We start from the raw sequence: 27,643 nt of genomic DNA, 5'->3' as shown, positions 1-27,643 counted from the left end.
TAAATGAGGGAGAGAGTCTTCCATCTAATGGTTCACTTCCCATTTAAATCAACACAATGGCTAGAGCTGGGCTGGTCCTAAGCCAGGAGCACATAGCTTCTTCCAGGTCCCCTGCATGGGTGCAGGGACCCAAGTCCTTGGGCCATGATGTGCTGCTTTCCCAAGTACCTTAGCAGGGAGCTGGATCATAAGTGGAGCATGCCATAGAACGCTGGTGCTGCAGATGGTGCCTTACACATTATGCCATAGTGCCAGCCACTGTATATTCTTACTGAAATGAACTATTAGAGGATGAAAAATGTATAAAGATATTTGTTCAGAGTTTAGGGGCAGGAAATGTTAACAGCATGGAGCCAGCTTTTCCCAGAGTTCCTTTGAATGCATCAATTCAGTGCAATGAGAACATAGTAGGAGAGTGTGTGTGTGTTGTTTTAATGAAGAAACTAGGACACAGTCCAATTGACTTTTTGGGTCACACACCCTGATGGTAAATGATAACATTTCTTGTTTTTTGATTTTGTGCAAATTTATTTCAAGGTGTATTTAAAGATTTGTATTTCTCATAAAAGTGCAAGTTCTTTGTATTGAGAATTATTTTTAAGATTTAAAAAAAATTTTTAGCAAAGTCAGATTTACAGAAAAGAGGAGAGACAGAGATACATGTCTTCCATCTGCTAGTTGATTCTCCAAGTAGCTGCAAAGGCCAGAGTTGAAGTAATCAGACCCAGGAGCCTTTTTCGTATCCCCCACACAAGTTCAAGGTCCCAAGGCTTTTGCCATTTCCAACTCCTTTCGCAGGCCACAGGTATGGAGCTAGGTGGGAAGTGGGGCAGCCGGGACATGAACCATGACCCATATGGAATTTGCTGCTTGCAGGACAAGTACTTGAGCCACTATTGCTGCCATGCTGGGCTTGGTAGTGAGAATTTTACTAAATTAGTCTTCCAACATTTGCATGTTTATGAAATACTAGTGTATGCCCAACACTCTGAAATTCAGATACAGGGTGGCTTGATAAAAGCTGGCTATACCTGAGGTTTTCATTTTTTGTGCATTTGGTAACAGTGCGTGGTATGCAGAGGAGATGCCATTTCTGTATGTGGAATGGGGAAATGAACACTTTTCATTCTAGAGTTTTTTACTCTGTTTGTTTCTGTGGAGAAATATGGGCATGATACAGTTAACCTGAAACAAGCAAGCAAAAACAAAACAGGAAATGCAGAAAGAATACTGGGATTTCAAAAACCTGTTTTTCTAGGTGGCTGCAGGCCACATGCTAGAGCCCAGTCAGATAAGTTCTTAAATAGTAGAAGTAATCCATAAGATTTGGCCATTGCAATATATCTACTTTCCTTAGCTCCTGGTCAACAAAATAATATAGATCGATACTTCAACAATGATTATGAAGAAGATAATAATGAGTTCATTTGCATTTTAAGTGCATGCATATGAAGCAGTGTTTGGAAATTTATGCAAATGGAGTTTATGAAAAACTGCATGAATTTCCATATTTTAAAAAGATGCCTTTGTTTAAAACTTGAGTTTTTCAAAAAGATTTATTTATTTTTATTACAAAGTGAGAAATATAGAGAGGAGGAGAGACAGAGGGAAAGATTTTTCATCCGATGATTCAGTCCCCAAGTAACTGCAATGGCTGGAGCTGAGCCGACCTGAAGCCAGGAGCAAGAGCTTCTTCTGGGTCTCCCACATGGCTGCAGAATTCCAGGCTTTGGGCTGGTCCCACTGCTGCCAAGGTTAGAACCAGCACTCATATGTTCAACGTAAGGACTTCAGCTGCTAGGCCTCCATGCTGGGCAGTGAATTTTTCACTTTGTTTTTGTATTTGGAACAATAAAGAGAGGGATAAAGAAGGGTCTTCCATGTGCTAGTTCACTCCCCAAACCAAATAGCTGCAATGGCTGAAAAAGGGCTGGTTCAGCACCAAGATTCAGGAGCTTCTTCAGGGCCTTCCCCATGGGTGCAGGGCCCAAGCTCTTGGCCATTCCCCACTGCTTTCTCAGGCACATCAGAGAGCTGCATCAGATGTGGACCATCCAGGACTTGAAGCAGTGCTCATATGGGAAGTGGGTGCCACAAGCAGCCAGCAGCTCTGCGTGGTGTGCCACAGTGCCTGTCCCTGGAGACACAAACAATAAATTAGATAATGAAAAGGGAGTTAGTGCAAATCAGGCAGCAAGCCAAACACTATTTGTGTTATCTCATTAATCCTGCCCCTGACCACATTAAGTGTTTTGATGATATCCCTAACTTACAGTTAAAGAAACGGAATTGCCTAGGAAATTAGACAATTTACTTACCTTGTACATAATTAGATCTGGAAATTTGAACTTTGGGGTACCTTACTGAAACCTTTGTCCCTCTGCTCTTCTAGTTTTTCTCTGCAGCAGAAGGAAGTGAAGCCTCATTTATTCTGCACATGCAGAAGTTGAAAAAAAAAATGTGTTTGCGAAAGCAGAGATGTGAACTCCTCTCTGACTTCTGAGAGAAACCTTTTGGCAGCAGTGGCCCTGTTAAGCAGTTGTCTCTTGCTCTTCCTCAGCCATTTTAAGGTGTTTGGTTTGCCTGTGTTTTGTTAAGTCCAGGTCTTAGAGTGTATAGCTGAGAAGTCCTTTGATTGCAGCTTTCTTCATTGAGGGAGTGGAGCCTGATGCCTGCCTAGAGTACAGTGTATTATAACATCAGATACTTTGCTGATGAAATGATTTTCCATAATCAGATTCTCCCCGATACAATCACTTCTTTCTTGCTGTGGCTCACAACGGCCATAAAATGGTGCTGCAGCTTTGCAGTCAGCCTTAAGGAATTGTCTTAGAGGAGCACACCAACTGTGGTGGTGAGGCTGCTGGAGCATTAATAAAGGCTCAGAGGGATTGTACAGAAGCTGTTGTTTTAGAACTTCGCTTAAAGTCTCCAGTAATGGTGGGTAATGCTGTGCCAGTGCAAGAAGGGCCAACACAGAGCCTGATGGGCCACTTGGTGCTGTGCAGTCTGGATCTTTGTGATGTGCAATCTACCATAAGGACCAAACATATGTAACTGATCTCCTATTGCATTTTGATCCCTTTGGATCCAAGTGTTTTCTTAACTAACAGACTCTCTATTAAATATACATGTATATGAGAGAGAATGTGTGTGTGTTGCAGGAGAATATTAGTGACATTACAGGTTTGTCTCATTTTTATTGTAGAGTCAGATCTACAGAAAGAAGGAGAAATAAATATCTTCCATCCACTGGTTTACCCCCCAAGTGGCAGCCACAGCCAGAGCTGAGCCGTTTTGAAGCCAGGAGCCAGGAGCCTGCAGCCTGTTCCAGATCTCCCACATGGGTATAGAGTTTCAAGGCTTTTGCCCAAACACTACTGCTTTCTCTGGCCAGAAGCAGGAAGCTGGAAGTTAAGTAGAGCTGCTGACACACCAACTGGCACTCATATTGGATCCCAGGCACGCCATGCTAGGATTTAGTCACTAGGCTATTGTGCTGGGTCCAAGCTGGTGTCTTTGATTCAGGGTCTTTATCGTCAATCAGTTTGATGTTGTTTATTCCACCAGTAATATTATCTGGGATCATAACATATTATTTGACTTTTTCTTAACTAAGACATTTTGCAAATAATCTCTCTTTTTGATTATGTTAATGGCCTTAACACTTCGCTGTAATACCCCCAAGTTTCTGAAACAGTTGATAAACCAGCTGATGGAAGATCTCTTTCCCTGTGTTACTATGCCCTTCAATCAATCAATCTGCCATGCCTTCAGTGGACGGTCCCTTGTTCCCTGTACTGTGATGTCCAGGAAGGTGCAGGTGCCCATCAGCATGGCCTGAGACAGGCAGAGAGGAGTGTGCAGCTGGCCCTGGGTCAATCCCTGCTCTGGTCACAGCAGGCTGTGAGATGAAGTCACACAGGAAATGGCACCAGGAGTCCATCTTGCAAGCACCACCAGAGTAAGGGTGATGAGTCTCCGCATCCAGCCACACACACGGACAGCAAAGGCAGGGGCCATTGAGGAAAAACAGAGGAAACTACCCACAGGGAACCTGTACCCATCTCTGGAAGACCATAACCCAGACAGCTGGTTTATGGGGAACAGGGCAGGGCAGGGGATGGAGGGAAGTAACATGGGCCCTGTGGAAGACTCCAGCCCCTAATTCCAGAGTTAGTCCCTTACCTCGATCTGGAGTAGCAGTTATGGTGGAAGTGGGAGATGCATGGTGGGTGCAGGGTGAACAAAGCTGGCTTTGGGGTGGCAGGCAGGTGAGTCCCCTGAAGATGGTACTGTGTCACTGGCCAAGTCTGCCTGGTCCTGGAGTACCAAGCTGGACAGTGGCAGGCTACATGTGAGGGCACCATAGCCATGTCTTCAGGTTGGGGTGAATGTCGTGGGTGCTCAGGGCTTGTGAAGCACCCACAGAACAGGTGTGGCCCTAGAGCAGCAAGCTGGGATTCAGCTAATTCATCCGGGCCCTGGGGTGGCTTTCAGGCTTGCTGGGAATGTGGAGTGCAGTGGCATAGAAGGTTTATTGATGTTAGTGATGTGGTTTGGCCCTGGAGTGGGCATCTGGCATGGGCGCTGCCCAAACTGCCTTGACTCTGTAACAGCAGGCACTGCCATGGGCTGGGCAGGCTAGAGTCTTAGGGTGGCCAGTGCAGCCAGCCTGTGCTTATAGGAATAGGCAGGGTGGGAGTTCTAGATTTGCGACTGGCAGAGGGAAAGTAGCAGGTGGGCCAGTGGTCTGCTTGGTGTGCTGGCTGTGTGCGTTGTTGACTGACTCTGTCTGGTCCTGGGCAGCTGCTGTCAGGCAGATGCTAGATATTGAGGCTCTGGCGATGCAGCAGATGGCATTCAGTGCTGGGGTGGCAGTGGTGGTAGGGGACATGGCTGGTTGAGCACACCTGGACCTGGAGTGGCTGGCTAGTGCTCCTGGGTGTAGGGTTGCCATCCAATTTGGCCCGGTTCTGCAACAGCCAGCAGACGAGCAGGGCTGTTGTGCTGGGTGTGTGGGGATGCTGGGAGGGCCTGTATGGCCCTGAAACAGGTGGTGGAGGAGGGGGACCGGGGGCATGGGGATGTTGGTCTGACCCTGGAGTAGACTCATGGGGGGTTGGCGTTAGAGGCACTGGCAGGAGTGCTAGAGGCACAGTGGGCACAGGAAAAGTAGGCTTGGAACTTCAGAAAGATTGTGGTGCCTGCAGGAGGGAGTGCTTGTACACTGGCCCAAGTAGTCTGTCCTGGCCTTGGAACAATAGGCATGTTATCAGGGCTGTTCGTCAGAGGCAGAGTGCCAGGGGGTTGGCAGCTGAGCAGTTCTGACCAGTCCTGAGGAGTCTGGTGGTTCAGCGGCTGTCAGAGGCAGCAGGTTGCTGGCTGAGCCAGACTGGTCTTGAGCTGCCGATGGGGCAGACGGACAGGCTTGCTACAGGCATGTTTGGGGTTGACCGGATGGTGGCAGAGCCTTCCAAACCCTGGAGTGTTTGACAAGCAGACTGGGAGCACGGAAAGTGCCATCTGGGCCCATCTGACCTGACATGCCAAGGCTGGTTGGTGGGGTGGGTGTGTTTTGTGGCATGTTATTCTGGCCATGCCAGTCTGTCACTGGAGTGGCAGGCAGAGCCACCTGGAGCCTAAGGGAGGTGTGACAGGCAAAGTAGAAGCACAGGTTTTTCCTGTCCAGAAGACCTGTGTCTGCTGCAGCAACCAAGGTGGGAATTCTAGAGACATTGTGGGTCCAGGGAGAGTGAGGCTAGCCCTGAGGAGCAAAATGGAGGGCAGGGGTGGCAGGGTCTGTGGAAGAGCCAGCCTAGACCTGAAGCAGCCAACAATGCACCTGGGGGGGGGTTGCTTTGTGTGCGTTTGTGGTCCACAGAGCTGGCCTAGGGTTCAAGCGGTGAGCAGGGTTGGAGGGCCTGCGTGTTAGAGGCTTATGAAAGCTTTTCCACCTAGCCTGTCCCTATAGCCACCAGCAGGTAGGCTGGGGGCCACAGTGGACACCTCGTGAGCTGGAATACTTCCTAAGGGCCAAGCAGGATGGTGGGCAGGCATGCTTAATGAAAGGAGATGCTGTCCTAGCCTGCCTGACCCTGTAGCAAGCAGAGGGCAGTTGTGGACATGAAGGCGCTGGAGTAGTGTGTGAGGAATCAGACTGGATCTCTGGTCCCTGGTAAAATTATCCTTTAAAATGTGAGAACAGGGTCTTCCCCTATTTCCATGTCCTTCCTGTTACCTTCCTCTGGGGAGGGAACACAGGGATAGAATCAGCATATTAATCATCCCTCACAGCTGTTGCCATATCAAACGCAGTGAGATGTGGCTCACACTAACCTTGTCTCTGGGTCACTGTCAAAGGAACTGCACTTCAGCTTTCAGCTTATCTCCAGGATGTTGTTTGGGGTGCAAGCAAGATCATGCCGGACATGTCTCAGGTTTATTAAGGAGTCTTTGTCAACCAAGTTTGGTGATAACAGAGCCCACTAGAAATTAACAAATGCCAAGTCCATGTGACAATCCAGTCTTAAATCCTGAGAGGCAGAAATGGTCATTACCCTGAAGTCTGTCTGTTAATCTGAAGACCTGTGTTCCAGCTTCCCCAGCAATATAAGTTATCCTAAGAGACATACAGTGAACAGCTAGGACAGACTTACAAGGCTGCAGACATTTGCATTTCCCTGCCTTCTCTGCCCACATTCCATTACTGCTAGGCCTCATCTCTCCTGGAACTCTGGAAAGTAGACAAGTTAGTAATACAATGCATCTTAGAATTAACATCTGCACTGTCATGCTCAAAGAGTGAAAAGAAAATGAGGAATACAGACATACAGGGGCCATTCACAGGGGCTACCTGTCCTCAGAGATTGTCTGCAGGAATCAAGAGAACAAGCAGGTTCTGGGGAGGCCAAGAGTCAGAGTGTTGGAGCAATGGAAGCACTTGACCAAGAGAGTGAGCCACAGCTGTTCAGGAGCCTTTATTGGGGTTTGTGAGGGGTGTGGTTACACAGCAATGCAATACCTCCCCCTCTCAGGTTCCAGGTGATGATAGATGAGTGTTCCAGGTGGGCAGAAGGGAAAGCCTAGATGGAGTGGGGGCTGTGTCTTTCAAGCTGGTGACCTTTGCCGGGGTCCATGTGATGGATGTAGAAAAACAGGAAGGTGTGAGAAACATTGCTTCCATTGCGGGCAAGGCCGCGAAGGAACTCCCCGCTGAGCAGGGCTCCGGCGGGACGTTGTTTTGATCACCTGAATGCAGCCCGCTTTCCATTGCCGGACACCCGACTTCCCCACTGAGTTTTCAGTAATCTGCCTAGGCACTGTCTGCCCCTGCGGAGTTAACTGTTGATGTATGGTATCTGTGCGAGCTTGGAAGTTAATGTTACTGATATTCGCTTCTAGCATAAAGGTTTTAACCTACTACTGCTACGGCTGCCACCATTGCTATGTTAGTCAAAGGTGTCCAGTCCCCAGGTTGCGGGGGACGTGTTTACAGCCTTTCCTCTCCCATTGACGATATGTTAATCAAGGGTGCTAACTTCCCAGGTATAGGGGAAACCCATTCTTTCTCTCTTTGATCTTTTGGGTCCTGCCTCGGGACACATTCCTCCCTTAGCTGATTCAAGAGGTATGTGTTACTGGTTGAGTTTTCCTTAGGTGAGACAAACAGCAGAATTATCTTTAGCAACACCCATTTGATCATGACGTAAAAAGTCTGAGCCAGAGTTTGACTGACTGTATAAATAAAGCGGACGGCTTTATTGCATAGTCCACTATCATCATGGAATTCTAGTGGTCCGTCTCTTTCTTTCTGCGCCTCATCCATGCACCCTTCCCGAGTTCCGAAACCCAGGCTGGAGCTGGACTCCAGCAGACCTTGAACTGGCTGCCTACCCTAACCACAAGAAAGAAGCCACAAGTCTGACCCTCTTTTTTCTGGGATGGTGGTAGACATTATTGCCTATTGCGAATAAGTTTCATTCTCTGTTTCGTTGGGGTGACTCATGTGAAACCCTCCCCTCGACGGTGCATAAAAGACACCATTTCTACCATTTTATTTTGGGCTTTCCTCCTTTGGAGCCCCATCCTGCCACTAGTGCTGCAATTATTTTCCTTCCTTTTATGAAATAACTTCTTCTTTGCAAGCTAGAGATGTCTGTATGAAAACTGTGTCTTATGAGAAAAAAAACAAGGTTGTTGCTGCAGTGTTATGCTTCAAATGCCTTGCAACTCTAGCCCACCTTGCCCTGGGGCAGCAGGAAGTCCTCATGGGCAGACAGGCTAGAGTTGAATGTTGGGGCTGCCTTTCAGGCTCTGGATGTGGAACACACCACTTGACAGATAATTAAGGTGACAGGGTGGGCATGTTGTGGGGTGGGGGACTCAAGGCATGCAGGGTGGCCGGCAGAAGGGACCCAGCACTGAGGGAACAGGATCACTGACTGAGCCTGACTGGCTCTCGGCAACAGATGGTGTACAGTGTGACAGTGCGCTTGGGCTAGAGGTGCACTGGCGCTGGCTCACCAAGGCTGGCCCTGGATGGGCAAGTGTGGCAATGGAGGGAGCGTGTTAGAGGTGCAGCCTTCCCTCCAACACAATTCGGCCCTGAAGTGGACGATTACATGGCTGTGGGAGCAGGGACACTGGCCAGGATAACTTGGCTTTGAAGTAGATGGTGGGAGGACAGCGGGTGTAGAGTGCATTGGCCCTGGAAAAGCTGCCAGTGGGTGCCTTTGGTCTTTGGTTGTTGTTGTGACCTTTGTCCCTGGAGCACACATACCAGCTAAGCCCTCTTGGCCCAAGAATGGACAGTTGGCAGAGTGGAGTCACTGTTCAAGCACACGTGGCCCTGAAGCACCAGGAAGGTGGGTTGCAGCTGATGGGGTCTGGCCTCGGCCTGGTTTTGCAGTGGCAATCAGGGTAGCATGGTCCTGGAAGAGACAGTGGATGGTGGGCCGTCTGTGGACTCACAGGGTGTGGTCTAAGTGAGCAGCTGGCACAGTGGGAGGACTGGGGGTGCGTGGCATGTTGTCTGATAGGGCCCAGGCAAAGGCCCAGAGAGGGGGCGTGTGGTGTGTGATGCTAGCTGAGCCTGCCTAACCCTGGAGCAAACAGTGTAAGGGTTGCTCAGTCTATGAGCTAAGGGTGCTGTTCAGGATGCACTGGCCTGGGTGGCTTGGATGACGTGACCCTAGAGTGGATGGCGTGCTTCCTGGGTCCCGTGAAGCAACCTCTGAATAGGCCTAGCCCTAGAACCTCAGGAGGGGGCTGTGAAAGAGGAAGGCCTAGAGGGGCGTGAGGCACCAGCTGAGTCCACCTGAACCTTGAGTGACTTGCAGACAAGCCGGGAAGAGGGGCTGGAGGATTGGTTGTTGGCGAAATGGACAGCAGGCAGACTGGGGGTTCGGGGATGCTGGCTGAAACGGTAGGTCCTTTCAGCAGTGGTGTATGAGCTGCCTGTGCTGGGTGAGTTCCTGGAGCAGCAGGTGGGTGAGCAGCCTGCTGAGGGTGCTGGGTGGCTGGCAGAGCCTACCTGGTTCTGCAGCAAGTAGAGCAGCCAGCCTTTGTGTGTGTGTTTGGTGGGTGGTGGTGGATTGCAGGCAGAATTTGCCTGACCTTGGAGCAGCAGAAATAGTGAGTGGGAAGGCCAGATGCATGGGGATCGTTGACCTAGTCCTTGAAGCTCTGGAGCACTCAGCAGGCAGGCTAGAGCAGCGTGGGCTCCACCTATGCTGGCCTGACCCTGCAGTGCCATCCTGATGGGTTCAAGAGGTGCAGGGTGAGCAGGCAGTGCTGACTGATTCTGTTTGCCTTCAAAGCCACCTGGGCAGCAGAGGGCCAGGAGGACTGGAAGTTAGGGGTCTCCTTCCAAGTAGGCCTGTTCCTGCAGCAGGGGACAGGGCAGGAGTGCTAGAAGGAAGTGAAGGTGGGTGGGCAGGTCAGGCCCTGGAATGCAGGCAGAGTGTCATGCAGGAGGGCTGGGAGAGACTGGCTCCACCCTGGAGCAGGGGGCGTAGTGATTGGAACCCGGTGGCCAGTGGCCAGCCCAGCATACCCGACCCAGGGAGAGGCTGTGTGAATGAACAGGATCCTTGCCCAGCTCGCCTGGCACTAGAGCTGTGACCGGGCAGACATGCTACAGGTTCATAGGGGAAGGGGGAAAAGAGGTTCACCTCTTCCTCTGGGGGGGTTGGCTGTGGCCAGGCCAACCTGGCCCTAGAGCAGCATGTGGGGTATCAGGGTAGGCTGAGAAGCGGTGCTAGGGACTTTGGCAAAACTGTCCTGGCCCAGGACAGGTGCAGCAGTGGCTGTGAGCACTTGGGGCGCTGGCCATGGCCACCTGGCCGTGGTGCAAACGGCTTGTGGGAGGGGTCATTGTAGAGACTCACTGTGGGCCAGCACAGCCCAGCTGTCCCTAGAAGGGCTGGCATGCGGGTTAGGGTCACTGGGGACCTAGGCACAAACACTTTTATCCTGGAATGGCACTCAGGGACAGCAACCTAGAGGTGAGCCGCTCAGCTGCTGAGCAAGCCTGCACATGCAGTGACTGGCATGGTCACTAGGGGTTGAAGTCACTGGCACCTTCCAGGGGAAACCAGCTACCAGGACAGTGGCACTGGCAGACAGCCTTGCACCAAAAAGAGGCAAAGGCTGTGGTGAAAATCATTCACTTGACTGCTGCTTATTTTTTTTTAAAGATTTATTTATTTTTATTACAAAGTCAGATATACACAGAGGAGGAGAGACAGACAGGAAGATCTTCCATCTGATGATTCATTCCCCAAGTGACTGCAGTGGCTGATGCTGCGTCGATCCAAAGCCAGGAACCAGGAACCTTCTCTGGGTCTCCCACATGGGTGCAGGGTCCCAAAGGCTTTTTGCCATCCTCTACTGCTTTCCCAGGCCACAGCATGGAGCTGGATGGGAAGTGGAGGGGCTGGGATTAGAACCAGTGCTCATATGGGATCCCGGCGCATTCAAGATGAGGACTTTAGCCACTAGGCCACGCCACCAGGCCCGACTGCTACTTATAATCACATTTAGGATGTAACTTATTACATCCAGAACAGGATGTCCAAACTTCTAATTCCATCAGTGTCAGGGATCTCCTGGATTCCCCTCCTCCCAGTCCCTGGCCTTTCACTTGACTGGCCATCATTGGACCACTGCCTTGCTTGTTCAGCATCAATGGTAAGATGTGGGCAGGGCAGCGTCTGGTCCAGCGACCCAGCTGGGTGCTGACTGATTCCACAGCAGTGCTGTGAGCTAATACTGGTTCTGTCAGAGCCACAGGCATACTTCTCAGTTGGAGTTGAAAATTAGCCCAGTCATTCAGTCAGCACTGAGAACACAATTGCATTTCTGGTTGGTTTATTGGGCTTTATATAGAGACTCATCATACTTGTCTAAAAGTGTACCTGTCAATAAACCTTTCAAAATTTACATTGAATAGGTGTATATATTACTTCAGCCCTTTGAAGTTAATTTAAATGCATATTTTATACATGTACACATTTTTGTTTCACATGATTTCAACATCACAGAGATTTATACATGCTTCAAAGTGCATTATAAAAAGATTATTTTTAAAAAAGATTTATTTGCTTCCAAGTAGAGAGTCAGATTTCAGAGATAATGAGAAACATGGAGGAAGGTCTTCCATCTGCTGGTTCACTCCCCAAGTGGCAGCCTCCACTGGAGCTGAGATGATCCAATGCCAGGAGCCAGGAGCCTTCAGCAGGTTTCCTGTGTGACTGCATGGTGTCAAGGCTTTGGGCCATCCTCCACAACTTTCCCAGGCCACAAGCAGGAAGCTGGATGGAAAGCGGAGCAGCTGGGACATGAACTGGCACCCATATGGGATCCCAGCATGTGCAAGGAAAGGACATTTGCACTTGGCTTTCATAACTTGCCTGAACTATTTTTACAAGTGCTAATTCCAAAGGCCTGGCAGCATGGCCTAGTGGCTAAAGTCCTCACCTTTAATGCGCCAGGATCCCATATGAGCACTGGTTCTAATCCCAGCCCCTCCAGTTCCCATCCAGTTCCCAGCTGTGGCCTGGGAAAGCAGTCGCGGACGGCAAAAAACCTTTGGGACCCTGCACCCATGTGGGAGACCCAGAGAAGGTTCCTGGTTCCTGGCTTCAGATCGAAGCAGCATCAGCCACTGCAATTGCGGTCACTTGGGGAGTGAATCATCAGATGGAAGATCTTCCTCTCTGTCTCTCCTCCTCTCTGTATATCTGACTTTGTAATAAAAATAAATAAATCTTTAAAAAAAAATAACAAGTGCTAATTCCAATATTTATCTTGTTACAGAAGTTAAATAAAGTGCCAGAATTTGAAGCTTATGAATTTCTGAATGCCTGTCAAGAATGCCTTGAAGGCAGAAATTATCTGATTTCAACAGAATCTGTTTACATAAAAGGGTACAGGTTAGATTCTCCTCCTGTCTCTGTATCTTACTTAGAAATAAAAATAAATCAATGTTTTACAAAAAAGCAAAGAATTGCATTTAATCACGAACAAACATTGTTCATAGGTCACAAGAAGCTAGTTATTCTTATGTTTTTATTTAGACAATATTTATCTCAAATAAAAAATGTTTAAAGACTTATTTTATTTTTATAGGAAACTCAAATATACAGAGAGGAAGAAACACAGAGATTTGTCTGATGATTCACTCCGCAAGTGACCGCAATGGTTGGACTGCACCATTCCGAAGCTAGGTGCCTGGAACTTCTTCCACGTCTCCCACATAGGTGCAGGGTCCCAAGGCTTTGAGCCATCCTCAACTGCATTCACAGGCCACAAGCAGGGAGCTGGATGGGAAGTGGGACCTCCAGGATTAGAACTAGTGCCCATAAGGGGTTCCATTGCATTTTAGGTGAAAAGTTTAGCCGCTAGACCAATATGCCAGGGCCTAAATCAAAATTGAAGGTGTAGAAATCTCTGGTTGACTATTCACTGCTTTTGGAGGGCTCTGCTCTAGCAAGTTACTGAACAAGCTTTCAAAGTAACATTTTGATATGTTTGCCAGTAGATGTTACTTAGCTTGTCCTGTACCCCATCCCTCTGGATTAGGGTTACGTGTGGCTGAAGCATACACAAGAGAAAGGAAAATGCTTAAATCTTGGAAAAACTGCAGTTTCAAGCAGAGGAAGAGGGAGGAGGAGGGGGAGAAGTGGTTGTGGCCGCTCAGGTTCTCAGTGAGGAAAGCTAGCTAGGGAACTTCAGACAGAGGAGGGTGAAGGAAGGAGTGAGATGTGGGAAGTAGGTGGAGCACAGTGTGACTTAGAGAGATGGGGGAGGGTGGAGGGAAATATTGCTTATTGATCAGATTGTATAATATTGCTTTACAGGCAGCTGGCTTATGCTGTAGGCACAAGGAATATCCTAGTGGCTGCACAAGCCAGAGCTGAGCTGATCCTAACCGAGGAGCCAGGAACTTCTTCCAGGTTTTCCATGCTGGTAAGAGTTCCAAGGCTTTGGACCATCCTCCACTGTTTTTCCAGGTCACAAGCAGGGAGCTGGATGGGAAGTGGGGAAACCAGAACTGGAACCATTGCTCAGATGGGATCTTTGCTAGTGTAAGGCAAGGACTTCTAGCCACTAGGCTACTGTGCCAGGCACAAATGATAGATTTCTTTAATGACAAACTGCAAGGATGAGCACAGGTCACATTCATGTGAGGTGTTAAAACTGCAGAAAACCTGTAGTCCCAGGAACAAGGTCAGAGATATACACATCTAGGCCCAGCTACAGGCATATAGGGCTCGAGACATGAGGAGGCAGACAAGGCTTGGATAAGTTTCTAAAACACAGGAAGAAACACAGAACATGTCACATAAACCAGCACAGTAGCTGGGGATCCAATAAGAGTCTCAAGTTTGTGTTGTATTTAGTGAAAACCAGCCATTGTGGCAATCCATTAACAAAATTATCAAAAATTAGGGGTCTGGCATGATGGCTCAGTTGCTAAATCCTCTGCTTGCATATGTGCTGGGATCCCGTAATGGTACCTGTTCATACCCAGCAACTCCACCTCCCACCTAGCTCCCTGCTTGTGGCCTGGGAAAGCAGTCGAGGATGGTACCAAGCCTTGGGACCCTGCACACACATGGAGTACCTGGATGAGGCTCCTGGCTTCTCATCAACTCAGTTCTGTCTGTTGTGTCCACTTGTGAAGGGAACAAGCAGATTCAAGCCTTTGCTCTCTGTCTCTCCTTCTCTATGTAAATCTGTCTGTCCACTAAATAACTAAATATCAAAATAAATTATTGGAAGTCATTAAGAAAGAAATGCCATGTAAATAATCAATTTCTGGAATATAAACACAATTCTTCATGAAACTTGTAATCGTTCACAAGATGTATTTAAATAGGTGCCGTGGTAATAGCCTAAAGGCCTAAGTCCTTACCTTGTATGTGCTGGGATTGCATTTGGGCACCAGTTCTTATCCCAGCAGCCCTGCTTCCCATGCAGTTCCCAGCTTGTGGACTGGAAGAGCAGTTGAGGACAGCCAAAAGCTTTGGAACCCTGTACACCTATGAGAGACTTGCAGGAGCCCCACACTGGCCATTTTGGCCACTTATGGAGTGAATCAGCAGATGGATGATTGTCCTCTGTCACGCCTCCTCTATGTATATCTGATTTTCCAACAAAAAATTTTAAAACATCCCTAAAACAAATGTTTTAAAAGAGAAACCAAAAGCCATAAGTTGTGAAAACTAAGTTACAAAAATACATAACATAACATAACATAACATAATATAACAAAACATATCATAATGTAACATAGGAAATATAATATGAATTACATATGTCACTGCCGGTTTTCTTTTGCTTGATTGAATCAGGACAAGCCCTCTTCTTGGTTTGTCTCTTATACATTGTTGTGAATGTGAAATCAGGAAATAAAACACAGAAAGGAAATTGTAGCAGAATGGTCATGTTTTAAGCCACAAAACTATCAATATACACTAATGGGCCTTTTATGGAAAACCAAACTTAAACTGATGAGAGAATTAAGCAAGATTTTCAGACCGGAGATCAATATATACCATCAAGTTACTATGTAGTAATAAGAAACAGATAAGGAACACTGTGAAAACATAAAATATTGTCCAGGAAATAAACAACAGTTTGAGAAATGAGACTGAAAAAATTACTTTATGTCATATTTTTCAAATGTTCTTCAGTTACACATTTTTTAAATTAAGATTTACCGATTTTCATTGCAAGGTAAGATATAGAGTGGAGGAGAGACAGAAAGATGTTCTGTCCTTTGATTCACTCCCCAAGTGATCACATGAGCTGGAGCTGGGCTGATCCAAAGCCAGGATCCAGGAAATTCCTCCAGATCCCAAGGCTTTGGGCTGTGCTCAACTGCTTTCCCATGGAACAAGCAGGGAGCAGGATGGGCAGACAGCAGGGCTGTTGGGATTAAAACTGGAACCTATATGAGATACTGGTGCATTCAAGGCAAGGACTTTAGCCAGTAGGGCACATCGCCGGGACCAGATCTGCATTTTAAAAAGTCAAATGAACTAATGGGTAAAAAAAGCCATTGTAAAGAAGAAAAGTCTCAGAATCTATTGAACATTCAGTGAGGTTCGCCTGCAGATCCCTGGGATCTGTTTCTGATTTTTCAGACTTGAACCTGAAGCAGGGAGGAAAGGAGAGGCCAGGAGGTGGACTGATGTGAGAGGCGACAGCGGCCCCTGCTGTTGGAAGGCTCAAGCTGCAAGAGAGGAGGCCCCTTCCAGGCTGAGGTGAAGCCCCGCCCCTCACTCCCCCTCCCTCCAGAATCCTAGCTGACTGCCCTTTGTGATTGTGATTGTGATTGGCTGCGCATTATGGTGTCATGAGTAGTCCTGGGAGCAGTCAAGTAAGGAGCTCCCAGGAAGCCCTGTGGCAGCAGGCAAGAAGTTGTTGTGGGCGCCGCCATAGCCACGTTGCTGGTTGTGCTGGTGGAGAGGCACAGGTGGCTGAGCCAGTGCTGCCCTGTGAGCTCCCTCCCCGCAGGAGCCTCTGCAGGACCCCCGACTCGTGAGAAGCTGGGAAGGGTGAGTGTGTGAGAGCATCTCCTGAGGCCCCGGGGCGGGCGGGCGGGCGGGGGCCAGGAGGGGGCCCTTGGGGTCCTCACTCTGCAGCACTGACCTTGAACACTAGGCCTCCCAGTTGAACCCATTGTGCAGGGAGGATGAGGAGGGGGAGTGCCCAGGGACAGTTCGACCTTCATGTTGGGCAGGGTTTCCTTTTTCTTTATGTGAAGGTATGCTTTGACTTGAGCCACAGCGTCTGGAGCCCCCAGCTGAGTCCTCAGTGAAGCTCCTGCTAACGGTCTGGGGCAGTTTTCTTGTTGCTGACACCAGAGCAGCACAGACTCCAGCAGTTAGAACCAACAGCCTTGTTTTCCTCCAAGTTTTGCTGCAAGGTTGAGGGGCAGCATATGGTGCTGGTGCTGTGCTTGGCACAGCGCCCTTGTAGACAAGCCAAGGGAGTGCACGGGGACTCTCGCAAAGGGGTTTTGTAAGAAACCCTGAGCAATAAACCTTTCAGGTGCCAGTTTCCTGAAGTACCTTAACCCGATGGCCTCTGATATGCTACCACCTGTCCCCTCTTCTCAAGTTCTTATAATTTGGTTAGATGTAACCTGAATTTTAGAGGATGATGAGCCAGAGCACATTAAGGCAGGGAATAAACCCCTAAATGTCCAGATCTTCCTCCTGAATGCCAAGTGCTGACATCTGCCCTGGGAATCTGCAACAGTATGCGCTATTTCCTCCCAAGACAAAGTTCATTCAACTTTACTAATCTGTCCTTTTTTGTCCCCACAAAATAAGTGTATGCTCTTTAAAAGAACTGTTTACTATGAACAAAAGGCTTTGGAGAAAAGCAATGAATGCCCACCTGACACAGCACAGGAAGGCATCCCTGCCCTGTGTGGGTGTGTGTAACAGTGGTTCAGATGACATTGGGACTCCTGTGTCTCCATCAGAATACCTGGGTTTCATTTCTGTGCAAATGCAGTGTGCAGCTACTGGCCAGGCTGGGAGGTAGAGACAGTGCCTTGGGGACCAGTGTGCAAAACCTGACTTATTTTTGGTGTTGTGGCTGTTGCAGGAATGTGGGAAGTGAGAGAGTGGATGAAAAGGTCTGCCCAGTAAACAAGAAAAAAACTAAATTAATCTTCCAAATTTTAGTTCTTCTCCTTTTATCTAACTTAAGTGCATACATTTTATTAGAATGTCCAAACATATGATCCCCCATTGAAACATTTACAGGGTCCCCACTGCACTCTTTTGTTTTTCTGACTTCAGAACAATTGGTTTTTTATTGCATTTTTTTTTAATTTAAAAACTTGATTTGTTTTTATTAGAAAACCAGAAATACAGACAGGAGAGACAGGGAAGAACATCTCCATCCGATGACTCACTCTCCAAGTGACCGGAACTGCCAGTGCTGTGCAGATCCGAAGCCAGGAGCACAATGCTTCCTTCAGGTGTCCCACAGGTGTGCAGGGTCCCACGGAGCTGAGACTTCCTCAACTGCCTTCCCTGGTCACAAACAGGGAATGGATGGAAAGTGGAGCTGCTGTGATTAGAACCGGGGCCCATATGGAATCCCGGCACGCTGCAGCCAAGGACTTTAGCTGCTGAGCCACTGCACCAGGCCCAAAAGTGTAACAGACTATCTCATCCTGTGGCTCACTCAGTCCCATTGAAAGACAGCAGTAGATTGGAGGTTGCTATTCAGAGTGGCAGCTGATGCCCTAAAACTGGAGGGCGTCTATAGTGGTCCATCTGTTTTATATAGATAGCCTCTCGGAGCATTAATATATTGTTTACCCATCCAGAGCTCCATTCCTTGGTGACATATTAATGTCATCTAAAGAAATGATTGATGCACTCTGCATTCTCTCAGCCTTGGCTACCTAGGGAGTAAAACCTTGGCAAAGGCCCAGGTAAATCCTAGGGTGGTGAGATTGGGATACACAGCAGTTTCATTTTGCAGCCACAAGTTGGTTTAGTCAGAGGATAATTTGTACCAACAAATGATTTTGGTGAAGGTGAAATTTTGGCGGCTTTGGTCTGTCCTCCACTGCCTTCCCGGTCCACATGCAGGGAGTTGAATAGGATGTGGAATCACAGGAATTACAACCAGCATCTACTTGGGATCCTGGCCCATGCAAGGGGAGGACTCTAACCAGTAGGATACTGTGCTGGGCATCCTAGGTAACTTCTTAAAAGGGACATAAGACCCAGAAGAGCTAACACCTGCTATCCACTAACATTAGCCTGCTCCTGTGTATAGAGATTGAGCCTTGGCCCTGAGGCCTCTACTAATTGCAGATGATGAAATAGTTTAATTGTGTTGTGACTAATTCTTGGTGGCAAATTGGTATTAAGCAAACATATTTGGTGTTAAAAAAAAAATCACAGAGGCCACAGCGTTCACTTGATCTTAAATGTGTGGTTGCAGCAGAGAGTGAAGATGCTGGAGGAGACACTGCAGGCTGTGAGGAGTTCCCAGGTCCACACTGCCACATTTCTGGCTGCTTAGGATTCTCTCCATCAGTGCAGTGAGCCCCCTGTGCACTGTGTCCTCAGTGAGAGTGATCCCCAAGGCCTGGGAACATGGGGAAGCTGCTGAGTGTGGGTCTCCCTGTGAAGTGTAAGCAGGCTGCTTCCCAGAGCTCATTCTCTGTCATGTCCTGGTGCTTTGATTTCCAGTTTGCTCACTTAGGCAGGAATGCTGTGCCCTGATTGGCATGTCACATCTTTGTTCTCTTGCATGGGATCAGAGTTTATGCAATGGTCTCAGAGAAAGAAAACTAAATTCTTGACAACTTTAATTTCTGTGAAGTTTTCAGTGAGACTGTAAACAGTATAAACTGCATACTCATCTAGAAAAAAGCCTTTTTCAGTTCAGGCCTTGATCTCTTTGATCTTCCGTCCCCAGAGGTGACTACATCCTAGTACTGTCTGATGCTTGATGTTTGTGATGTCTTAAACTGTATTTTTCAGTAATGTGGTATCACAGTGAATCAAGCTGCCACCTGCATAGGGGTTCAAGATGTGGCTGCTTCCTTTGCAATTTTGCTCCTCATTACAAAGTCCGGGAAAGCAGTGTAACATGTCCCAAATGCTTGGTTTCCTGCCCCCTTGTGGGACACCCAGAAGAAGCTCTAATTTCCTTGCTTTGGTTTGGCCCAGAGAGTGCTGCCAAACATGAAGTGAGCCAGAAAATGAATCTCCATCTCCCTCGTTGAAATAAATAAATTAACCTTAAAAATGTTTTTCTTTTCTTTTTTAAAAATGTTTTTGTTTGTTTTATTTGTTCATTTTCAAGTTAGAGTTAAAAAGTAAAAGACAGAGATCTTCTACCCACTGGCTCACTCTGCAGGTGGCTAAAATAACCAGTGCTGCACCAAGCTGAGTCCAGGAGCCTGCAGCTTCCTCCAGGGCTTGCATGTGGGTGATCAGGGCCCAGGCACTTGGATGATCTTCCACTGCTTTTCCCAGGAGATGAACAGAGAGCTGGGCTGGAAGTGGAACAGCTGATTCCATATGGGATGCTGGTGTTGCAGTTAGTAGCTTTACATGTTATACCCCAATGCTGGCCTTTGCGTTAGGGGTTTAAAGAAGCTTTCTTTCTTTCTTTCTTTCTTTCTTTCTTTCTTTCTTTCTTTCTTTCTTTCTTTCTTTCTTTCTTTCTTTCTTTCTCTCTCTCTCTCTCTCTCTCTCTCTTTCTTTCTTTCTTTCTTTCTTTCTTTCTTTCTTTCTTTCTTTCTTTCTTTCTTTCTTTCTTTCAGAATTATTTATTTTCATTGCAAAGTCAGAGATATAGAGAGAAAAGACAGAGAGGAAGATCTTCTGTCTGATGATTCACTCCCTAAGTGACCGCAATGGCTGGAGCCATGCCAATTCAAAGCAGGAGGCAGGAGGCTCTTTCAGGTCTCCCTTGCGGGTGCAGAGTCCCAAGGCTTTGGTCCACCCTTGAGTGCTTTCCCAGCATCCAAGAAAGGAGCTAGATCAGAAGCAGGGCTGCCGGGATAAGATCTGGCACTCATATGTGACCCTGGCACATTCAAGGCGAGGACTGTTTGCTAGGTCACAGGGCTGAGCCCTGCTTTAGCGTTTGATACTGGTGATGACATTTTTCTTGCTTTTTATTTCTCATATGCTAACTATGTCAAGTGTTTTCCATATGGGTCAATATTCTTAGGTTGCAAACTGTGGGTAAATTCTGATGGTGTATGAAGTATTGTTAGGGTAGAAGGACTGGAGTCTAACATTTCCTTCATGAGCACTTATTTTGTGTTTCTCTAGGACTTGGTAGATTTTATTGTCTTCATGTAGTGTTAACTGAGATCTCTGATCACATTGCTAAGTAGCAGTTCGCACTGGCTTGGCACTGATACTGAAGCATTAACTTGTCCTGATTACTGCCAGTTGGTGTGTACCTTCCCTAGTTGGTCTATGAGAGTTTCCTTCAATAATGTGATGCTTTATTTATAATCACTGGGAAGAAGCATGTGGCCCTCTAAATTGTGTGTGAAAAGTTGCATTACACAGCCAAGTCAACTGTTGTTTTTAGATTACTTTTCTTGGGCCTAGCGCTGTGGCCTAGTGGCCAAAGTCCTTGCCTTGAACACACCAGGAACCTATATGGGTGCAGGTTCTAATCCTGAAAGTCCTGTTCTGTACAGCTTCCTGCTTGTGGCCTGGAAAAGCAATTGAGGACAATCTGAAGCCTTGGGACCCTGTACCTTTGTGGAAGACCTGGAGAAAGTTCCTGGCCCCTAGCTTTTGGTCAACACAGCACTGGTCTTTGCCGTCACTCGGGATTGAGTCATCGGACAGAAGATCTTCCTCTCTGTCTCTCCTCCTCTTTGTATATCTGACTTTTTTATCTTATTTTAGAAATAATTTTTGTTCATTTATTTTATTTGCACTACTTATAGAGGCAAAGTGATCTATCATCTGGTTAACTCCTTAAAGTCCTGCAAGACTGTGACATGTTCAAGGCAAAAACAGGAGCCAGGAACTAAATCTGTGTCCATGATAGCAATTGCAATGACTCACATACTTGAGAAATTCCCTGCCTGCTTCCAGGGAGTGTGTTAGCAGCAAGATGGAATTTGTTGTGTAGTGATAACACAAACACAGGAAGTCCAGTGTAGGATGAGCGTCTCCTAACTAGTTGCTGATCCACTCTACTAGATGTCCACATCTCCTGTTGTAGATTGCATTTTCTTTCCTTTATTAAGATACCAGGATATGTGTCTCATTTTTTTTTTAACAATCTTTACATGGCTAATTAGGGCACAAAGGTTCAAGGGCTACAGGAGAGTGGGTAAGACAATTATTTCCACATTCTCTGTTTTTTTTTTTTTTAAAGATTTATTTGTTTTATTACAAAGTTAGATATACAGAGAGGAGAGACAGAGGAAGATCTTCTGTCCAATGATTCACTCCCCAAGTGAGCCGAAACGGCTGGTGCGCGCTGATCTGAAGCCGGGAACCTCTTCCGGGTCTCCCACGCTGGTGCAGAATAACAACACATTGGTCCGTCCTCAACTGCTTTCCCAGGCCACAAGCAGGGAGCTGGATGGGAAGTGGAGCTGCCGGGATTAGAACCAACGCCCATATGGGATCCCGGGGCGTTCAAGGCGAGGACTTTAGCCACTAGGCCACACCGCAGGGCCCTCTTTTTTTTTTTTTTTTTTCTGTGTCTGGGGTAAAGGGGAAGATAAAGGGAGAAGTCCCATCCAGCCTCCCACCTATCCTAGGTCCCCGATGTAGGGCATTCTCCGAGGGTTTTGATCAAGTGGTTTTGATACCTCAACACTTAGGAATTATTGCCAATCTGACCATTCCAATCACAATGAAGTTGCTGCAGAATCCACTGATTGATGTAGTCTACCTTAGAGTCTTTGTTTGCCCAGTTTTTCACTGGCAACATATGGCTGGGGTAGTGGATTGATTTATTCTGTCCTCTGTTGTGGTGCCAGGTATCCTCTGCCGGTTCCGATAGACTGCCATATGCTCCATGTGTACCTGGTTATGCTCTCCAATACTCCATTCTGAGCCTCTGAGGAGGCTCGGCTCTGGTACTTGCACTCCATGGCAGACCATGGAACCTGCACTTCTCTTCTTGGGTATTGTTCTGAGTCCAGCAGTTTGAGTGGGGACATCCCCAATGATACTTTGAGGTGATCCTGGACTAGATTCTTGTGTGTCTTGCAAGTACAGGGCCCAGTATTGTACATTGCCCCAATCAGCTGTGGTTGCATTTGCTAGGTCAGTGCTGTTTCCAGTCCTGTCTTCCACTGAAACCAATGAATGTTGCAGTCCAGCCTGATGCTGCCCAGCACACACTTGGCCCTCACCTAAACCAGTGGGAGCTGCATCCTAGTTACAGCCAGCCACAATAGCCCCTACCAGACCCATCCCCTGCCCTAGTTCCCATGCCTGCCAGAATGTGCAGCAGACTAGTTCAGTCTGTCCCATATCCCATTCAGCTCTCATACATGTCAAAGGGCATTGAAGCCTAGTTCACCCAAACCAGGTCCAGCGTCCAGCCCACACACATGCTGTTGAGTGCCATTCTGTTGAACCACACCTGCCCCAGTCCAGGATTTCATGCTTTCCATTGGGTGTGGTGACCCAAGAAGGAGGTGCCCACTTTTTCCTTATTAGGCCAATCCCACTCCCAGATCATGCACTTTCCAGATGGTTGTGCAGTTTAACTTAACAAATTAGCCACCTGTGCCAGCATCTGCTTTCTGATGCTTTTTGTTTTTTTAAGATTTATTTATTTTCATTACAAAGTCAGATATACAGAGAGGAGGAGAGACAGAGAGGAAGATCTTCTGTCCAATGATTCACTCCCCAAGTGAGCCGCAAAGGTTGATGCGCTGATCCGAAGCCGGGAACCAGGAACCTCCTCTGGGTCTCCCACATGGGTGCAGGGTCCCAAAGCATTGGGCCATCCTTGGCTGCTTTTCCAGAGCACAGCAGGGAGCTGAATGGGAAGTGCGGCTGCAGGGATTGGAACTGGCACCCATATGGGATCCTGGAACGTTCAAGGCGAGGACTTAAGCTGCTAGGCCTTGCTGCCGGGCCCTTCTGATGCTTTTTAAAACCAATCCAACCCTTACCCTTTCTACTTTATGTTTGCCCCAGTAGGGACAGTCAACCAATCCTGGCTCTTAACTGATCTGGCTCGCATGAAGCCCACAGGTGTTATAGCCCTACCTGGTCTGGTCTGTCCACATCCCGATTCATGCTGTCCAGTGGGTGAGATGTTCCAGCAGGGGGTCCTCCACATTCCTCCTACCAGCTTTACCCCCTCCCTCTGGTTCCTACTTGTGCTGTAGCCCAGTCTGGCATGGCCCACTGTATCTCAGCCTTTGCTAGTGGGTGCTGTAACCTGCCTAGGCCAGCTCACCCCAAATTCCAGCTGGTGAGGGTTACAGTCAAGCCCAGCCCAGCGTGTACCCTATCCCAGCTGTAATGTGTGCTGGTATGTGTTGTGACCATATCTGGCACGACCCACTCTGTTCTGTTGCTTGGATTCATCAATGGCTGATGTGAACTGGTTCAGCCTGGCCCACCCCTGACCTGTGCCAAATGTATACCAGTGGGTATCTTTCCCTGCCCTGGTCTGGGGCTGTTCCTTGTTGTGCTTCTTGTGGGTAGCTGCAGGGTTTTGTCCTGACAGAGGAGTTGCCCAGATTGCTCCATCAGAACCTTTTCCAATGCCAGATTTCACACATACTGGTTAGTCCAAGAGCCAGCCCTACTCAGGCCACCTCCTGTCCTAGCAGGAACATTGGTCTTCCCTAACTGGCCCTCAATCCATTTTGGTTCTTATCGTTGGATGTTTCAGCCCAGCCAAGGCTCATCCATATGCAAACACAGCTCACACATGGCTCAGTAGGGGCAGAGACCTAGCCTAGTCCAACCTATATCTACCCTGGTCCTCCAGAGCACCAGATGTGTGTTGGAGTCTAGCCCGGCTTGGTGCGTCCAGTCCCAGTCCACACTTGTGTCAAGGGAGACTGCAGCCATACCCAGACCAGAATGCAGCCCTCACTCCATCCCCTGCGCTCCTCAGTTGGGACCCCAGCCTAGCTAGGATGTCCCCTTAGCTCCTGACGCAGGCCTGTTTCCAGCCATACATTGCACATATGTCAGTGGTTGCTTTGACTCAGCTTGGCACAGCCCCTCACCTATCTTAGTCTTTGCCTTTGATGCTGTGGTCTAGCATCCCTGACTCGTGCAGACCAGTAAGTATAAGAGCCTAGCTCGGCATGACTTGGGCTCCATCATGGTTTATATTTTTGCATGTAAACAAAGGTTTGCTTGGACCTGCCTGGTCCATCCCATTCCTTTGCTGACCCACGCATTAGCCTGCCATTGGAACTTCTTTTGCCAGCTTGTCCAACCCTCAGGCCTAGACCCTGTGTTCACCAGCAGTAGCTATGGACACACCAGGGTAATTTCTAAGTTCCTCCACTTGACCCACTCCCAGACCCAGTTCTCATACATGCCAGTGGGTGTTAGGCCATTGTTGGGCATAGTCCATCCTTCCATTTGGACTTGTATGAGCTGGTGAACATTGTAGCCTGGACCACCCCACACCCTATTTAGGATGCACATTTGAGTGCTGCTGCCTTTACCAGCCCACACTGTTGTTGATTCCTTTACCCATGAGTGATGGCAGGCTCCTTGATCACACCTAGCTTAGTCCATCACTGCCCAAACTCTTGAGCTAACCAGTGGGACTAGTATTTCCACAGGGTTTGGCCTACATGGGACTAGTATTTCCACAGGGTTTGGTCTACATGCTCCACAGAATCTATCCTGGAAATCGTTCTCTTATGTGCTGGTTAATGTTATGGCCCTGCCCAATGTGACCCATATCCTTATCCATCATTCTGTCAGGTACTAAGATCTGATCCTGCTAGACAACCACCCAGCCCCCAGGCTTAGCTTTTGCATGGACTGGTGTTCAGTGCTCAACATTGTTCAGTGATAACAAGTTCTACACAGGACTCAAAGGAGGCTGATATTATCAGTCTGACTCATGAAGATCATTTGGTCCCTCTCCCCCAAACTACCAGGTCTCAGTACCCTCGCTTACCTTCAAAGGAAATGTTACTGTGTCGTTGGGAGTGTTCAGGATTGAATTGCAACCCAGAAGTATAGTGGGCTGAACGTGGAGTTACCTAGGCAGCAATTCCTAGCCCCACAACTGTAGAACTCACTGCCGGGGGGCCAGCAGGTTGTGGTTGTGAGGCTGGTGGAGGATTAGTACAGGCTCAGAGGGATTGTATAGCAGCTATTATTTTGGGCCCTGTGCAATGGCCTAGCAGCTAGCATCCTCGGCTTGAATGCGCCAGGATCCCATACAGACGCAGGTTCTAATCCCAGCAGCTCACTTCCAATCCAACTCCCTGCTTGTGGCCTGGGGAAGCATTTGAGGAAGACTCAAAGCCTTGGGACCTAGCACCTGTGTGGGAATCCTGGAGGAAGTTCCTGGCTCCTGGCTTCAGGTCGGCATAACACCGGCCATTGTGGTCACTTGGAGAGTGAATCATTGATTGGAAGATCTTCCTGTCTGTCTTCCTCTCTGTATATGTGACTTTGCAATAAAAATAAATAAAATCTTTTTAAAAAGGTGGGGTTCTTTGACCCACATATCAGATTCTCAAGGTACCTGATGGCTGCCCAGGGCACTGGAGACAGGTGCTGGTCTGCTCCAGCCTGACGTATTTCCCAGGCTTCAGCCTGGAACCAAGGTGCCACAGGAGCCAGTTACGGCACTAACCTGACGGGATTCCAACTGACCAGTGGCACACCTGAATGGACATTCCTTACATAGTTGGGGGCACGGACAGTCCCTTTCCCTGCCCATGTGTCGGGGGGTTATAAAACTCCTCCGCCTGTATCTCAGTTGCCCTTTTCGCCTCCCTGCTCTTTCCCTTCTGCGTAAAGGGGGCCCAGGAGTGGATTTTCCAATAAAGTTTCTATTACAACTCTGAACAATTTGCTGATATTATTCCAGCAGCGGGCAGGCGGTCAGTAACAGTACCATTAAAGAAAGAAACAAGCAAGCAAACAAAAAAAGAAGCTGTTATTTTAGAACTTCCCTTAAAGTCTCCAGGAGTGGTGGGTAGTGCTGTGCCAGTGCAAGAAGGGCCAACACAGAGCCTGATGGGCCACTTGGTGCTGTGCAGTCTGGATCTGTGTGATGTGCACATCCACAGCAGGGAAGAAATGCAAGTAACTGTTCTCCCATTCCATTCAAGTGCTTTGGGACAAAGTGTTTTCTTTCTGTCAAGCTTTCTGCTATATATCTATATCTATCTATCTATATAGTTATATCTATATATCCATACAGGACTCAAAGGAGGCTGGTATATCTATATCTATATCTATCTATCTATCTATCTATAACTTTATATCTCTCTATATATATATAGATATAGATAAATATAGAGCAGAGAGAGTGATGGAACATGTGTGTGTGTTTGTGTGTGTTTTATGGGAGAATCATAGTAACATCACTGGTGGTGTTTGTTTTAAAGATTTGTTTTTGTTGGAATGTCAGATTACAGAGAGAGAGAAAGAAAAATCTTTCATCAACTGGTTCTTTTTCTCAAGTGGCAGCAACAGCCAGAGCTGAGCTGATCCAAGGCCAGGAGCCAGGAGCACCTCCAGGGTCTCCCACCCAGCAGTTGTTCTCTTACCACCAATGTACTGAACTTTACCTTGTTTGATCTCTTGGTCTCTGCAGTCTGGATGTTGCTTCAGTATAGCTGTGTGTTTGTGTTGGGGGTCACTTGCCTGATGTGACCATTTTCTTCCCTTCAGTGATTAGAAAGTAGTATAAAATGGGATTAAAATGAAATTTTAATAGTGAAAGTTCATCTCACATTGCCACTTACTGATTATATACCATGGGCAAATTACTCATCTTACTTTTTTTTTTCTGGAAAAGCAAGCTTTATTTCAAGCCTGAAAACAGTCAGGGGTGTGTATTTACAAACTGGCAGGAAGGAAGGCACAATGGCATGTCCATTTGGCAAGGCCAGAGTCTGACCACACAAACCCAGCTGAAACTTCTTAAGGTGCAACAAAAATGTGGCCATGACGATGCCCGTCGTTTCCAAACGTACTTTGGTTTCAGGAAAGACAACATCTGAGCCAATCTCTTGAGGGTTCTGCTTGATTATGAAAATCAGTGTTTACATTGAAAACATAATTAAGTTATTAAGCTTCATATTTTTTAAAGATTTATTCAGTTTATTACAAAGTCAGATATACAGAGAGGAGGAGAGACAGAGAGGAAGATCTTCCGTCCGATGATTCACTCCCCAAGTGAGCCGCAATGGGCCAGTGCGTGCCGATTCGAAGCCGGGAACCAGGAACCTCTTCCGGGTCTCCCACGCGGGTTCAGGGTCCCAAAGCCTTGGGCCGTCCTCGACTGCTTTCCCAGGCCACAAGCAGGGAGCTGGATGGGAAGTGGAGCTGCCAGGATTAGAACCGGCGCCCATATGGGATCCTGGGGCTTTCAAGGTGAGGACTTTAGCCGCTAGGCCATGCCGCCGGGCCCTAATCTT

General features: G+C 47.8%; 1 protein-coding gene across 1 annotated transcript in view; it reads left to right on the top strand.

Moving 5' to 3' along the window:
* Window positions 1-27,643, top strand: part of LOC131482927 (zinc finger protein 208-like) — an 887,045-nt gene that overhangs the window by 244,633 nt on the left and 614,769 nt on the right.

This window comes from Ochotona princeps, chromosome 21 (genome assembly GCF_030435755.1).
Source record: "Ochotona princeps isolate mOchPri1 chromosome 21, mOchPri1.hap1, whole genome shotgun sequence".
Taxonomy (NCBI): Eukaryota; Metazoa; Chordata; class Mammalia; order Lagomorpha; family Ochotonidae; genus Ochotona; species Ochotona princeps.
The sequence above is the reverse complement of the archived record's forward strand: the minus strand, read 5'-3'. Positions and strand labels throughout refer to the sequence as shown.